At 47.4% G+C, this 15,258-nt stretch overlaps 1 pseudogene; it reads left to right on the top strand.

Annotated features, from left to right (window-relative positions):
• Positions 1–15,258, top strand: part of LOC135216078 (F-box/LRR-repeat protein 4-like) — a 95,517-nt pseudogene that overhangs the window by 32,800 nt on the left and 47,459 nt on the right.

Genomic DNA, 15,258 nt, shown 5'->3' with positions numbered 1-15,258 from the left:
ATTTCACAGCGAAGTCTGTTTCTGCATCGCAGAAAGCAGAACTTCTCTTTGCACCACCTCGTTCCGAGCCATCTCTTCCCCCAGGCTATGGTAAGGGACCTGGCAGTGAGCCTACAGGAGGAAGGTACCCACCCAGGATCTCTTGGCCCAGTCTTCTAGTACGTCCTGCCAGTCCCTATCACGTCGTCGTCGGGACGACCTCCTAGGAAGGTTAAACCCTTTCGGAGCGCTCCTCCCTCGAGAGCTGCTCCCTCGGAGGGAGAGGGACTTGCAAGAGGAAGAGGTTCCTTCAAACCTAAAACCTCTAAATGAAAAGAAAGTCCTTCAGATGCCTGTCGGAGCCAGGCTAAAGTTCTTTGCGGGAGCGTGGGATAGAGATAGGATACAGATGCGTGGTCCCTCAAGATAGTAGAACAGGGGTACAAGATCCCCTTTGTAGGCCCTCCTCCTCTTTCAACGACTCCCAGAGATCTTTCCCCGTCGTATCAAGGGGAGAAACAGCAGGTTCTTTTAGATCTTTTGGAACAAATGATCTCGAAAAGAGCGGTGGAGCAGGTCCTAGACCTGGGGTCACCAGGATACTACAACAGACTTTTCTGGTACCAAAACAGTCGTCGGGGTGGCGTCCAGTCTTGGACGTCAAGCAGCTTGAATCTTTTCGTAGAAAAGAAAAAAATTCAAGATGGAAACACCTCAGTCGCGTTCTAGGAGCCTTAAGACCGGGCGACTGGATGGTGTCCTTGGACCTACAGGACGCATACTTTCACGTGCCTATCCACCCTCTTTCAAGGAAGTTTCTGAGGTTTATGCTAAGGGACAAAGTTTGGCAATTCCGAGCCCTTTGTTTCGGTTTAAGCACGGCTCCGATGGTATTTACCATGCTCATGAAGAACGTAGCGAGATGGTTACATTCTGCAGGAATAAGATGTCCCTGTATCTCGACGATTGGCTTATCAGAGCATCGTCAGAAGAAAGGTGTCTGAAGGACCTTCACTTCACGTTGGCCTTGGCGAAGTCCCTGGGACTTCTAGTCAACCTCGAAAAGTCGCATCTGACCCCAACACAGTCCATCGTGTATCTGGGGATTCAGATGGATTCAGTGGCTTTTCGAGCGTTTCCGTCCCAGGAACGACAGCTGCAAGGCTTAGAGAAAGTCTCGGCATTCCTGGGGAAGGAAGCTTGCTCGGCGAGGGAATGGATGAGTCTGCTGGGAACCATTTCCTCGCTGGAAAAGTTTGGTTTCCCTGGGAAGACTACACCTCAGACCTCTCCAGTTTTTCTTAGCAGACGCATGGAGAGTCAGAGAGGATCTGGATGCGACCCTTTTCATCACCGAATCGGTGAAGAACCATCTAAGATGGTGGTTGGATCCTCGGAAGTTTCAAGAGGGGTTGTCCCTAAAGCTTCTGAGCCCAGACCTAGTGTTGTTTTCCGACGCTTCGGTGTCGGGATGGGGAGCAACACTGGGAGGGGGGGGAGGAAGTGTCAGGCACCTGGAAGGGGGAACAGGTGTCCTGGCACATCAATGTAAAGGAACTAGCGGCGGTTTTTCTGGCGCTACAGTTCTTCCAACAAAAGGTTGCAGAGAAAAGTAGTCCAAGTCAACTCGGACAACACCACAGCCCTGGCGTACCTAAAGAAGCAGGGAGGTACACACTCCCGTCCTCTGTTTTATTTAGCGAGGGAGAATTCTGCTGTGGGCAGATGCGAGACGGATAAGGATCCTGACGAGATTTATCGCGGGAGTCCAGAACTCAGAGCAGGACCTTCTCAGGCGGACAAGATCAGACCTGCCGACGGAATGGACGTTTGCACAGGACGTCTGTCGAGAGCTCTGGAGACTGTGGGGGTGTCCGTTAGTCGACCTCTTCGCGACGTCGAGAACAAAGAAGGTTGCCTCTTTATTGCTCTCCTGGTTGGTTGGATCCGGGATCAGTCGCGATAGACGCACTGCTCTGGGACTGGACGAACCTGGACTTATATGCCTTCCCGCCATTCAAGATCATGGGGGAAGTAGTAAGGAAGTTCGCGGCATCGGAGGGGACGAGGTTGACCCTGATCGCCCCGATGTGGCCCGCGAAAGAATGGTTCACAGAGGTAATGTCATTCATCATAGACTTTCCGAGGACATTGCCCTGGAGGAAAGATCTACTCAGACAGCCCCACTTCGCAAGATATCACCAAAACCTCTCCGCTCTGGGTCTGACTGCGTTCAGACTATCGAAAAGCTTGGCCAGAGCGAGAGGTTTTTCTAAAGCAGCTGCAAAGGCGATCGCCAATGCTAGGAGATCGTCCTCGAGAGCTGTTTACCAGTCGAAGTGGGCTTCCTTCAGGGCATGGTGTAGAAAGGAGGGAATTTCCTCTTCCTCTACCTCTGTGAGCCAGATAGCCGATTTCCTGCTATTTTTAAGAAATGTGCAGAAACTGGCGGTCCCGACCATCAAGGGATATAAGAGCATGCTGTCGGCAGTCTTCCGACACAGAGGACTAGACCTGTCTGATAACAGGGATCTTCACGATCTCCTTGATATCATTTGAGACTTCCAAGATACCTCAGGCGAGGCCTCCTTCTTGGAACCTGGACTTAGTCCTTAGACTGTTAATGTCGAGTCCTTTCGAACCTTTACATGAAGCGTCTCTTAGGAACTTGACTAAGAAGGCTCTTTTCCTAACTGCTCTGGCGACGGCGAAGAGAGTTAGCGAAATTCAGGCCATTGTAAGAGAGTGGGCTTCAAGGGGGACAATGCTGTCTGCTCTTTGAGTCCCACTTTCTTAGCAAAGAATGAAAACCCGTCGAACCTTGGCCAAGGAGCTTTGAAATCAAGGGTATGACAAGCCTTGTGGGCCAAGAACCGGAGAGAGTCCTGTGCCCTGTCAGGGCTCTAAACAAGTTTTTATGTCCACAAGACTAAAGAAGTAAGAGGTCCCTCAGATAATCTCTGGTGTTCGGTTAAACGACCCGATATACCGTTATCCAAGAACGCTTTGGCGTTCTTTCTGAGGGACGTCATTAAAGAGGCTCATTCGTCTTCCACACAGATCGATTTGAGCCTCTTGCGAGTGAAAGCTCACGAGGTCAGAGCTGTTGCAAACCTCGCTTGCCTTCCAAAGGAACATGTCGATCAAGGACATCCTTGACGCCACCTTTTGGAGGAGCAATTCAGTATTCGCCTCACACTACTTGAGAGATGTGAGAACGATATACGAGGACTGTTGTTCTCTTGGGCCATACGTTTCTGCAGACACAGTCTTGGGGGCTGAAGTAGCTCTCTCCCTATCCCTTAGTTAGGTTTAGGTTAGGTTTTAGTTGTTGTGTTTTTTTGGTTGTGGTGGTGAGGCTTTGGTGAAGACCTCCCATCTTTTAGCTTAGTGTTCAGGGGGTCTTTGTTAGTTGGTCAGGTGGTGGTCAGTTGCTTCGTTGCCCTCATTTGTATGGCTCTATGCTCTTGTCACATTGAGGTCACGTCCCCGTTGACAGAGCATTCAGAGCGCACCAGCACTACAGGTCTCCACCTGGCTGGCAACTCTGATTAAGCACAAGCAGGCTGTAGTGACAGTAATCACAGAGTCTACTTTGCTAACAGGTGAGGAACCAAGGTGTATATCATCTACTTAATTTAAGTTTCCTACAAATCCTATTCTGTCTCTTCCCACCATCCGAAGGTGGGATTCAGCTATATATATATCTGCCAAGTAAGTTTCATGAACAAAATGTTATTGTTATAATACAATTAAGTTTGTTCATACTTACCTGGCAGATATATATAATTAAGTGCCCACCCACCTCCCCTCAGGAGACAGTGGCACTGATAAAAATATGAATAGAAAATGGGAATGGTTCCTGATATCCGCCCTCCCAGCGGCGGGAATGGGTACTACCACCTGGCCGCCCGCCCGCTGCGTGTGCCGCGAGTTTTGAAATTCTGTCGGCCTTCGGAGAATACAGCTATATATATATCTGCCAGGTAAGTATGAACAAACTTAATTGTATTATAACAATAACATGTTTTTTTTATGAATATGATAGTATTTCCTACTGAGAGTGAAGTATACAAGATTTAGGTTTTTATGCAATACATATTGTATATTTGAAGAGTTTCCTTAAAGTCTATAGTAAATGAGCCTGTCTTACTTTTGACAGAATAATCATAATTTTCCTAACTGAATTTTGTTTTAAGAAGCTGTAATCTACCGTGGCATAGTATTTATGCTCTTGGTGACTTGAGGAAAAAATCCCTTGGGCAAACAGTGCGAGTTGCGAATAAATTTCCCAATAAGAAGAAAATAAATTATGATTGAAGCCCTTTGAGGTTGTTTTGTATATCCAATTACTGCTTTTATATAAACACTAGGTCATGTTTTTTAATAGTGATTTGAATTATTTTCAGCAATAATAATCCTAACAGAAGTATTTTATCAGAGATTGAATAAGAGAATGTGGGTGGCCCTTACCCTCCCTCTCTTTCTCTCTCTCAACCTTAATTTCAATTCTCATTATTTCAGTTTTACTATTATAATTGCGATATTTTTTACATCAGTGTATCAGTTATATAGGTGTTCCTATTGTTTTCAGACGTAAGATACGAATGTGCAGTTTATCCCATCCGAGTTGATATTTATGAGACCTACAATCCTGGGAGTGTAGTACGTGTATGGGGATCTCTAGAGGGCCGTGGTTGGGTGCTGCTTTGGTCAGGAGAGCCTCAGCTTGGGTTGAAAGCAGCAGCTCGGATTTTCTCTCCTCCTATCTCTCAGCCTCACCGACTTATAAAGTGAGATGTTGCCGATTGTCAGGACATATTTATTTTTTACAGTGAATATATGCAGTATAATGTTTATGTATATACAGCTTTCCTCACACATTTCTACAAAGTCATTTACAGGCAGTCCCTGGTTATCAGTGGACTCTGTTATTCCCGATCTGGTGTCATGGCACTTGTCTAGCACCATAAAATCGGCGATTTATGGGGCCATAATGGGCAAAGTTCCGGTTATTGGCTCCATAAGGAGCCTTATGGCGTGCCATAAGGTGCCAATAATGAGCTATGGCGCCATAAAATGCCTAACAGATGCGCCAAAATGGCGCCATAAATCACCGAGTTTCGCTTAATGGTGGTTTTCACTTGTGAGCACCCCTCCGAGAATGGAACCCCCGCCAATAACCGAGGACTGCCTGTATATTTTAGTGTTTTTTTTTTTCTCTCTCTCTCTCTCTCTCTCTCTCTCTCTCTCTCTCTCTCTCTCTCTCTCTCTCTCTCTCTCTCTGAACATGAATGAAAGAAAAACACTGAAGCTTATAAGCATTTGTACATTTTTCAGCATTTTGCGTGTTGAATTTGACCACCGACAGCATAATTACTACCCAGCCTTGGATGCTATTTTGCTCGTAGGATCAACTCATTCAGGCAGCAAATCTGTTTCTGAACTTAGAGAATCTATCTTCAGTCAGATTATGAAACTGGGTATCCATACTGCAACAATGTAAGACATTTGCTGGTTTCAATTTCTGTTAAGTGAGAACTGCTAGTTCATATTTTTTTATAGATAACTATTGACTTTATAATTTGTATGTCTGCTGTAAAGTATATCCATTATAGGTGTTTCCATTGTTGTTATGGTAAGATGCTTTCATTTTTCTTGAAAGAAATGGGACTAGAAGTTTTTTTAATAGTGACCTTTTAAATTTTGGGGGCACAACACTTAACAAAAGTTTAGAGAATTAGAAATGGATGTTGTAAATTGTTTTCTAAAAACATCAGGGGTGCAGTGAGATATTATTGTAAACATTAGATGTATGTTTATAAATATTGCTACTCCATAGATAATACAAGATATTTAAAATTTGTACAATACATTCTTATTACATATGTAATTGTCTTTTGTAGATTTAAATGACTCTGCTCAGTTGTCTGGTTGAACTACCCAATAGACTGGTTTTGACCTAGGAAAAACCTATTTTTGGTAGTTAACTGTTGAGTCCTCAAGGAGTTACCTTCCATGGTCTATCCAGAACTCCATGGGGACTAAACTGATGTCAAAGAATTCTCTTTTAGATGGTCTTGTGGCCAGGTATTGTGTCGTAATGGTCGTCTTGTGGCCAGGTATTGTGTTGTAATGGTCAATGCAGGATTATCCCTTGCCCAAATCCCATGTCTTTTCTTCAGGGAAGTGGGAGGGTTTTGTGGACTCATCAGTGACAACCAAAAATAGGTTTTTCCTATGTCAAAACCTGTTTTTTGGTAGTGTAGTCACTGTCTTGTCCTCAAGGAGCTTTACAAAGAAATTGACAGGTGACAAAAAGATCTCAAATTTTAATCCCAACAACCTAAAACATTTATGGTCCAGGGTCAAGCCACAAGTTTCAAGGCCCCATTCTATATTCCATATACCCGTAGGTTTGGTAGCAAAGAACAAGAAACGAAGTGCAAACTTAGATTTTTTAGGGTGTGGTAGCAAAGAACAAGAAACCAAGTGCAAACAGATTTGTTCCTACACGATATACAAATCCTCGGTCCTTTACATAAGGAATTACTTTCGGCGTAGCTGGAATTACGGCCGTTAAATTCTTGAACAAGGTGGTTAGGCAGTAACTACCGTGTGGCTGGCGGGTAGGGTAGCCTCCCCCGGATGTAAGCACTCCACTTTGCTTTCGGCCATCTTCCGATGAAGATGTGTGTTTGTGAGCTCTGGCTGACTGGTAGTTGATCTTTTTTCCCTGTGGGATCTTTCTGGTTTATTTTTGTCTTTAAATAAATATGTTTATACGGTGTTTCATATTAATGTTAAATTCAATAAATATACAAACCCACTTTGTTCCGACACGTAATACAAACCCTCGGTCCTTTAACATAAGGAATGTACTTACGGTGTAGCTGGTATTACGGCCGTTGAATCTTGAACAAGGTGGTTAGGCAGTAACTACCGTGGGGCAGGCTAGCCTGCCCAGATGTAAACACTCCTCTTTGCTTTCGGCCGTCTTCCGACGAAGACGTGTGTTTGTGAGCTCTGGCTGACTAGTCGTTGATTTTTTTCCTGGTGGGATCTTTTTGGTTTATTTTTTGTTTTTTAAAATGATTATGTAATATATGGTGTTTGATATTAATACTAAACAAAGGTTTGTCCTTGTTTTTCAATTGATATACAAACCCACTTTTTGTGATAGCCTTTATAACCACCCCTCTACATGTGTTGAGAGTCGGCGGCAAAGGTATGCCAACATATTACATATTTACATTCTTTCGCCCTTTAACACTGGTTCAGACCTGCATGAGGACGAGATATGTATTTAACTTGAGGATGAGCTATTGATCCTGTAACGAGACATGTATTCATCCGAAAATTACGCTTACGCTTGGGAATTACCGAGGGAACTTCAAAGGTTTGTCCTTGTTTTGTTGTTATGGTAATTTCTCTTCTCCTTCATCCTTTCACTTACGTCGGAAGAAGGTAGAAGAATGGGCGTGCGGTGTTGTGTTGGGGGATCTCCTCTCACTTCGGGGGGGCGGTGCCCTTGGATGCATGAGGAGTATCCTCATTAATGAATAATTTTTCCTTATTTTACAGACTATTGGTGATTGTTTTTACAGCAGTATTGGTTGGATGCTCTTCGTATTGGTTATCCTAACCTTGGAAGTGTACCTATGACTTGTGGCATGTTGCGTACCGATCCTCGAGTGTGTGTGTGTGTGTGTACTGATCCCCTGCTGATAATCATATTCATTTACCACTACTACCCGGGAATTATGTCACTGGACAAAGCTGCGCGCTGCCCTGTGAGGTTTATCTACTCCTGATGGTAGAAGTCTGGCAGAATTTGGAGGAATCGAAGAGGAAGAGAGCTCGTCAAGTGTCGTCATCCTCCTCTTCGAGATCATCTTATCTTCATGCCTCTACCCCTCCAACTTTTAAGGCTTAGCCATAGAAGAGAAGGTGGTCTCCCCCCCTAAGAAGTCTCTTCACGGGACTTCTAAGGGTCTGTCACGCTCCGGTGAGACAGGTGGGTCTTCCGCTGGTCCTCTCGTTCCTCAGGGAATGGGGCCCATCTCTCCCTCCTCAGGGAGGAAGCAGGCGGGGACCATGGAGGTACTGGCCGCCGCTGGTACCTCCTCTCCCGCCTCCGGAGGTTCCGCCTCCGGACCGGGAACAGTCTTTGCTGCCCGTTTGCGAGCATTACAGTGTACGGTCACCCAGCCAAGATCCAGACTGCTGAGTACACTCACCGTGTCAGGACTCAGGCACGGAGTGGAAGGATGGTAAGAGTCGCTCAGGTGACTCTCGCCAGACCGGCGTTTGCTCTTGCAGTGATTGTCTGGTACCCTGGGTTGATGTGATCCTCCCATGGGTCCGTGCACGCAGACCAGTGGAGGCGGGCCATCCAGCCCTCTTTTGATTATCTTTTGTTTTTTCAGAGAGGTTTCGACCTCAACAAGGACTTGGAACAGTCTGAGGACGGCATCGGCTGTCTCCTGTCAGGTGCACGCTCAGCCCCACCCAGATGACGGTCGCGTTCGCATGACCGACCAGTCTCGGTGGTGGCAGACGCTTCACCTGCCAGGTAGGAGTTCCGTAACCTGCCTCGAGGAAGCGTTCTCTCCACTGCTGCTCCCGCAGGTCCCTCTGGACAGGTGCAGTTGGCCCGTGTTGCTACTGCAACTGCGTCAACTCCGTCCTGGATGGAGGACCTGTCGATTGTCCTGAGGAAACTGGCGAAGAGGAAGTCCAGGAAGAAGAGGAAGGTGTCGTCGTCGTCTTCCGCCGCCTCTTCCCCTTCGACTTCTGAGTTCCAAGGCCCCCAACCGAAGAAGAAAGTGGCCTCTCTCTCTCTCTCTCTCTCCTCCTCCTCCTCCTCCTCCTCCTCCTCCTCCTCCTCCTCCTCCATCCTCCTCCTCCTCCTCCTCCTCCTCCTCCTTCTCCTCCTTTCCCCCCCCACCAGACTGTTCACGTAGCGAGGCTGGGAAGAGGTCCTCCCCCCTGGCCACTGGGTCCAGCCTTGCCTGGACCTGGTCCAACCTCACCTGAACCTGGTCCAGCCTCGCCTGGACTTGGTCCAGCCTCACCTGGGGGCGTCGAGAGGACGGTGCTCGCTCTCACCGCGTTAGGGGACACTACCAGTCACCCGATCGTCGCTCATACCGTGAGCTGTCCCGCCGGGACCGGACGGCTCGCACGACTGGTAGCAGCTCCCCTGACGCACAAGACTGACGTTACCGTCCTCGGTCCAGCGCTTCTCCGGGAGGAGACCGCTGGTCCAGACCTGCAGCTTGATTGCCACCATGATTAGTGATCGCCTGTAGTCCTCCTAGCCTACCGGTTCTGCTGGTAGGCAGGGGAGGAGCGCTCGTAGCAGCTCTCCTGACGCAAGAGACCGACGCTCTGTCCTTGATCCAGCTCTTCTCCGCAAGAAGACCACTGGGCCAGACCTGAAACTCAATCGTCACTGTGGGTTGGTGATTGCCTGCAGTCCTCCCAGCCTACCGGTTCTGCTGGTAGGCAGGCGGGAGCGCTCGTAGCTGCTCCCCTGACGCACCGTCCTTGGTCCAGCGCTTCTCCGTAAGAAGACCGCTGGTCCAGACCTGCAGCTCGATTGTCACCGTGGGTTGGTGATCGCCAGCAGTCCTCCCAGCCTAGTGGTTCTGTTAGTAGGCAGGGTAGTAGCGTCAGGTCTCCTTCACCTGTCCCTTCAACCTCCTCAGGCTACACCAGGAGGAACGAGGCGAACAGGAGTGACCATGATGAATGCACTTCTTAAGGTCCGGTCACAAGCCTGGTTCGGTCTTGGGACCAACAGATCCTCGCTCAAGTGGTTGGAGGAGATTGTGGAGGCTGGCGAGGATGATGACGCTTCCCAGATTCTTGGAGTGACCATCACCGCTGTTCACGTGACGGTCCCGCTGGACCACGCATGCAGAGACCGGGGTGTGCTCCCCCTCCGTTCCTCTTGAGAGGTTTCGACCTCGATGAGGACTGGGACGCGTCGGAGGACAGTATCGACTCTTTCCTGTCAGGTGCATGCTCAGCCCCACCCAGACGACAGTCACGGTGGCGGCAGACGTTTAGCCTACAGTACGAGTTTAGTAACCTTCCTCGGGAAAACGTTTTCTCCAGACGGTAACGTTTTCCTAGACACGGAGTGGCCCGTACTCGCTTCTCCGACTGCTAATTCCGCTGGGAAGGTGAGCGAGAGCATCCAATCTTCCTCCCCCATTCCCTCTCTCCCTATGGCTGCGACGGGAAGGGGAGGGATCCTGCAGAGCGTTCTCCGTAGGATTCCGCATCGGTGACTGCATCCCTGGAGGGACCTTCGGGTCTTACCGGACGTAAGTCCCCGTCGTTGAGGAAGGAGGATCTTGCCCTATCCTCGATTTCTATGGGAATCGGGAGGACCACCACCCGATGAACGTGTGATAAGTTTGGGGGGTGTTTTTGCCGAGCGCATAGAATTCTTTGGAGTTTCTAGCACACTCCGAGTGTTCTGGGTTCTGGTCTTCTACAATCTGCAGACACTTGGGTGAAAACACGGTCTAGAGTGTGCGAGATGAGAATCCCAGATAATTGTTACTACGATAATCGGGAATCTCGCCGAATGCTCGAATCCCTGGAATTTCTAGCGTTCGAAGGAAGTACTGCTGCTGAAGGAAGAATATCTCGGGAGGGGCTCAGCTTGGATGGACCTGATGGTCCGTTGCCTCAGTAGGTGGCCAACCCCGGGATAGACAGGAACGGGTGGGAACATCCAGTTCGGCTTGAACTATCATCTTCGGTGTCCTGTTCACCGTAGAAGTCTTCCTTCGGGAAAACTTGCTTCGCTCTCTTCTTTAGAGAATGAAGGGTGTCGGCTTCCAGTCCTTATTCTTGTTCCTCAAATGGAAGAGAATTTAGGCTGGAGGTCTATGTACAGAAACCTACAAATATACTACGTATATTCCCTCGCGACATGCTTCTGTTATCAGTTGAATTTTCCGAGGTGTAGGCACGTACCGTAGTTAATTCTACGGGTTGTGACCAAGACGAATAGTATTTTCTTAATTGAAATGCAACTCGGGACTGCCCTGCAACCTCCCAGGAGTTATCAGTTCTGATTTTGAGATACTTGTGGTATTGTTACAACAACACCACTGCGTTTGCATTCACCAAAATCCGTTTCGGTTAAGATGCAAATGCTCGAGCGTATTTTTTTGCGCTCGATAGTTCTAGCCGAACTCATTCCTTCTTGGAATGGACTACGTTCAGAATCTTGAGAGTTAACTTCTCTCGATTCAGCTGTGAAGACGTAGGTCTGCATTCACCTATCACCTTCGTCTTCAACGGCACATAGTAGTATTTTTTCTCCTTAGTTGAGATTCAACTAGTATGAGAACTCCTGTCTTGCCATCAGGGACCTCAGTCTCTAGAAGGCAATTGACTTTCGTCTGTTGGTCACATGCCTTGAGAGAATCATCATCTTGCCTTCCAGCATCGGTGGCAACAAGATAGACGATTTGTATGGTCTCTTGGCATAACCCTTCAAAAGGTGAGTGTCACGTTACTACGCCTCGGATGCATGATTGCTTGCCTCACACAACCAAACGCAGTCAGTCGGCAGCTGTCGAAGCATCCGAGACCGTCACGAGCTATGCTGTGGACTTTTGTATCGGTTGATCCAGATCAGTCATTACTTTGTCCTACTTGCGTGTTTCGGTACCCATAAGTATTGACACCCACCATGGAGTGTCGTGTCTTTTTCCATTGCGGAGACGGCGAGACCGCAAGAGACTTCGCTGCAGATGGATAGACCAGCGGACGGGTACTGGACATCACTCCGAAGAATATGTCGGACAGGAAGATGGATAGGTCATTGTGACCATATCTTTCTTTTCCTTTGGGACTGCCCACAGGTCCTTGGAACCTCATTTCCCTGGACCAGTGGTGGATGCTTGCAAGATATGTTTGCTTACCCAGCTCTTTCAAGAGGACAAGTTGCATCTCATCCATGGTGTGCAGTTGTAGAGGTAAGAGGGATGTGAGAGTGACTGGCTCTCCCACTTCCACACCTCATCCCTCCACTCCTCCTCCTTCAGGTTGAGGATAGGACTCACTCACACTGGCTCGTCGGACGATTGATGCGGTAAGCCTATACATAAAAGTCCTTTTTATGTTTCTTATCAGAATCATAGAAGCAATCCCGTTCCTTCCTCTAGCAATGGGAGGAAGGAGATTGACAATAATGCAAATCCTTTCCAGAATTTTGTATTATTGTCTCCGATGCCAAATATTCTTCACAGCCCTTTTTCAGATGAGTCGTGATCCCTCACTCATTTCGAAAAGGCCCTGAAGTCTGACTATTGATGTCTTTCTCTTGATCATGCAGCTTCTATACTCCGATCAAGTTGTCAAGAGGCAGCAGGGCACTCCTCCTCGCTCTTACGACCAGGTGGAGTAGCCTAGGTGTGCAGAACTCCAGTCAGTTTTAAAGGCTCACTCAGATTCCTCCCACCAATCAGAGAGTCTTCCTTATGTTAAAGGACCGAGGGTTTGTATTACGTGTCAGAACAAATCACAATTTGTCGTAAATTGTATTTTTCCTGACTATACAAACCTGAGGTCCTTTACAGTTATACCCACCTCATGCCACCCCTCAGTCTGAACCTGGGCCGAAAGGCAAAGTGGAGTGTTTACATCCGGGCAGGCTAGCCTGCCCCGCGGTAGTTACTGCCTAACCACCTTGTTCAAGATTCAATGGCCATAATTCCAGCTACGCCGTAAGTACATTCATTGTGTTAAATACAATTTACGACAAATTGTGATTTTTGTGATAGCCTTTATAGCCGCCTTTCTACTTGGATTAATAGGTGGCGGCAAAGGTATGCCAACATATTATTTACAGTCTTTCGCCCTTTAAAGTGAGGACGAGATATGTATTGAACGTGAGGATGAGACATGTATTTAACGTGAGTGATTTTGATCCTGTAACGAGACATGTATTCATCCGAAATTTATGCTTATGCTTGGGAATTACCGAGGGGAACTTCAGAGGTTTGTCCTTGTTTTGTTTTTATGGTAATTTCTCTTCTTCATCCTTTCACTTACTGTTGGACGAAGGTAGAAGAGGGGGCGTGCGGTGTTGTGTTGGGGGATCCCCTCTCTCTTCGGAGGGCGGTGCCCTTGGATGTGAGAGGAGTATCCTTATTAATTTAATCATTTTTTCCTCTTTTTACAGACTAATAGTGGTGATTGTGTTTACAGCAGTATTGGTTGGATAGCTCTTCGTATTGGTTATCCTAACCTTTGAATTGTACCTGTGACTCGTAGTATGTGATACTGATCCTTGAGTGTGTGTACTGATCCCCTGCTGGTAATCATATTCTTTTACCACTACTACCCTGGAGTTACGTCACTGGACAAAGCTTTCGCGCTGCCCAGTGATGTTTATCTATTCCTGATGGTAGAAGTCTGGCAGAATATGGAGGAATCGAAGAGGAAGAGAGCTCGTCAAGTGTCGTCATTCTTCTCTTCGAGATCATCATATTTTCATGTCTCCACCCCATCGACTCCGAAGGCTATGCCGTAGAAGAGAAGGTGGTCTCCCCTCCTAAGAAGTCTCGTCACGGGACTTCTAAGGGTCTGTCTTGCTCCGGTGAGACAGGTGGGTCTTCCGCTGGTCCTCCCGTTCCTCTGGGAACGGGGCTCGTCTCTCCTTCCTCAGGGAAGAAGACTGGGACCGTAGGGGTACCGGCTACTGCTGGTACCTCTGCTCCCGGCTCCAGCCTTAAAATTCTTTGGAATTTCTAGCACTCTTCGAGTGCTTTTGTCTTCTACAATCTGCAAACACTTGGTGAGAGGAATCTCGCAGAATGCTCGAATTCCTTGGAATTTCTGGCATCTCAGGAGTGTTTTGGTTTTCCTGTAATTTCCAAATGTTGAGACAGACATTCCCGGTAATTGTTATTATGAATTCGGGAGTCTCGCTAAGCCATTAATTCCTGGAATTTCTAGCGTTCGAAGGAAGTACTGCTGCCGAAGGAAGAATATCTCGGGAGGGGCTCAGCCTGGATGGACCCGACGGTCCGTCGCCTCAGTAGGTGGTCACCCCCGGGATAGAGAAGAATGGGCAATAACATACTCCTCGGAATTCAAACCAGAGAGACTGTGTTTTTGGTTCAATCGTTCAATCCTAGGATTTTACCGAACATACGTCAATCTGTTCAGGATGGATAGCACCGAGAGTTTGAATGCCTCTTCAGTGCCACTGTTTTGGGAACATCCAGTTCGGCTTGAACTAGTAGTCTTTGATATCCTGTTATCACCGTAGAAGTCGTCCTTCAGGAAAACTTTGCCTTCGCTCTCTTCATTAGAGAATGTAGGAGGTCTGCTTCCAGTCCTTATTCTTGTTCCTCGAATGGAAGAGAATATAGGCTGGAGGTCTATGTACAGGAACCTACAAATATACTACGTTTATTTCTCTCGCAACATGCTTCTGTTATCAGTTGAATTGTCCAAGGTGTAGGCACATCACTGTAGTTAACTCTACAGGTATGTGACAGAGACAAATAGTATCTTCTCTTAATTGAACTACAACTCAGGACTGCCTTGCAAGCCTCCCAAGAGTTACCGGTTTCGATTTTGAGATACTAGTGGTATTGTTTACAATATCACCACCACAGTGTTTGCATTCACCGAATAGGACTGGTTTCTTTTCTCCCATTTCGGTTAAAATGCAAATGCTCGAGCGTATTTTCATGTGCTCAATGGTTCTAGCCAAACGCATTCCTTCATGGAATGGATTACATGGCAAATCAGGATGACAGTGAGTGAGAGCTAGTGGTGCACGGGCTGCCTGCCAGCCCTGCCTGCCGCAGCCATTACCAGTGGGCTCTCCGAGATAGTTCAGTTGGCTGTTGTCTCTCGTCCTATTTTCTCTGGTTTGCTGGAATTCTCGCATACCTGTATGACCATCTCTCCTGCATTGCCTTTTGCCGTTGCGAGAATTTTCACAGATATCTCACTAGACTCGTTATCATCTTTCTGTTTACCTCACGGTAACAAAAGTCTGTAGCTTAGTCTTCTGCTTCATTGCACCTGCCACTGCGATGATGCAGAATGATTTCTTCAGACATCCGAGTTTGTCTTCTAAATACATCTCGTAATTCATAGGTGTGCAATTTTTCTTTGTTCACCCTGAATTGTAGATGAATAACGGAAGACTTCACCTATTCCCCGCCCTGCCAGCTCTACTTCTAAGTAATAGAAATGTCCTCCCTGATCCAGTCCTTGAGAAGTGGT

This window comes from Macrobrachium nipponense, chromosome 19, assembly GCF_015104395.2.
Source record: "Macrobrachium nipponense isolate FS-2020 chromosome 19, ASM1510439v2, whole genome shotgun sequence".
Taxonomy (NCBI): Eukaryota; Metazoa; Arthropoda; class Malacostraca; order Decapoda; family Palaemonidae; genus Macrobrachium; species Macrobrachium nipponense.
This window is presented reverse-complemented; position numbering and strand designations above follow the sequence as displayed.